The sequence below is a fragment of the Myotis daubentonii genome, chromosome 12, assembly GCF_963259705.1.
Source record: "Myotis daubentonii chromosome 12, mMyoDau2.1, whole genome shotgun sequence".
Lineage (NCBI taxonomy): Eukaryota > Metazoa > Chordata > Mammalia > Chiroptera > Vespertilionidae > Myotis > Myotis daubentonii.
In genome coordinates this window covers 15,672,458-15,674,051 of record NC_081851.1, presented here as the reverse complement: position 1 = coordinate 15,674,051, position 1,594 = coordinate 15,672,458, and the positions used below count along the sequence as shown (strand labels likewise).

Below are 1,594 nucleotides of genomic sequence, written 5' to 3'. Positions count from 1 at the left end.
CAACAAGAGACCTATCTCAGAATGAAAGACATACAGACAAAAAGCAAGGGGATGGCAAAAGGTATTTCCTGCAAAAGAAATGAGAAATATGCCGGGGAGGTAAACCTAGAGCTGACAAAATAGACTTTAAAACAAAGGCTATATTGAGCGATAAGAATGGACACCACAGAATGATAAAGAGAGCAATCCAACAAGAGGATATAACCCTTGCAAACATGTATTTCTTCAACATAAGAGCAAGTAAATGTGTAAATCAAATCCTGATGTACATAAATGGAGAGTTCAACAATAATACAGACGTAGTAGGGGATTTGAACAATCCCACTGGCATCAATGGCTGGATCTTCCGCACAGAAAATCAAGAAGCAAAGAGTGGCCTGGTGCTGGACTCAGCAGCAGCAGCAGCAGCAGCAGCAGCAGCAGCAGCAGCACATATAGTAAACCTGGAATGATGCAGAGGAGATTAGGGTGGCCCCTGCGCAAGGGTGACACTCAAATCAGTGAAGCGTTCCCTTCCCCCTAGCGTGTGACATGCTTCCCTGGCTCCCCTAGGCTCCCCTGGCTCCCCTGGGCTGGGGCCCCTGCGGGTGGGGGTGGAGGGAGATGGGCGGGGGCTGGGGGGGGAGGGAGACGGGCGGGGGCTGGGGGGGGAGGGAGAAGGCGGGGGGGGGGAAGACTTGGGCCTGACCTCCTCCTGGGCTGGGGTCCCTGTGGGTGGGGGCGGAGGGAGATGGGCAGGGGCTGGGGGGGGAGGGAGATGGGCGGGGGCTGGGGGGGGAGGGAGAAGGTGGGGGGGAAGACTTGGGCGCTGCCTCACCCTTGCACAGGGCGGCCTCACACCTAGTCTTTAAAAAAAAAAGAGTGGACTGAAATAACACAATAGATCAAATGGATTTAATTGGTATCTTCAGAGCATTTTCACCCTGAAGCAGTAGAATATACATTCTTTTTAAGTGGACGTGCAACATTATCTAGATAGACCACATGTTAGGGCACAAAAACAGTCTCAGTAAATTTAAGAAGATTGAAATCATATCAAGAATCTTTTCTGATCATAACTGTATAAAACTAGAAGTCAATTAGAAAAAACTGACCTACAAGTGATCTATTACTGAATTGTACACACCTAAAACCACCCATGCCCCAATAAATTTATTAACAGAGATAAAAGCAATGAAAAGCAAAAATGAATAAATAAATAAAAATTTGGGGATACATGGTGGTGAGAATTGCATGTCAATATACTTGATGTATACTTAAATGTGGTTAAAACTCTAAATCTTATATTTATTTGACCACAATAAAAATTAGTAATTATAAGATTAAAAGAAAAAAGAAAAAGAAAAAAAACTATAAAACACAGAAAATCTTGGAGGCTAATTAACATGTTACTAAACAATGAATAGATAACAATGAGATCAAGGAAATAATGAAATAATACCTTGAAACACATGGAAATGAGAACACAACAATCCTAACGCTATGGAGCACAGGATAAGCAGTCCTAAGAGGAAAATTCCTAACATTACAGGCCTACCTCAAGAAACAAGAAAAATCTGAAATACATCATCTAACTTGACACTTAGAGGAACTA

General features: G+C 43.5%; 1 non-coding gene across 1 annotated transcript; it reads left to right on the top strand.

Moving 5' to 3' along the window:
* Nucleotides 1–416: 416 nt before the first annotated feature.
* LOC132214011 (U6 spliceosomal RNA) lies at nt 417–520 on the top strand. Its single transcript, XR_009448116.1, has one exon. It is a non-coding gene; the product is annotated as a U6 spliceosomal RNA (small nuclear RNA).
* The last annotated feature ends 1,074 nt before the right edge of the window (nt 521–1,594 follow it).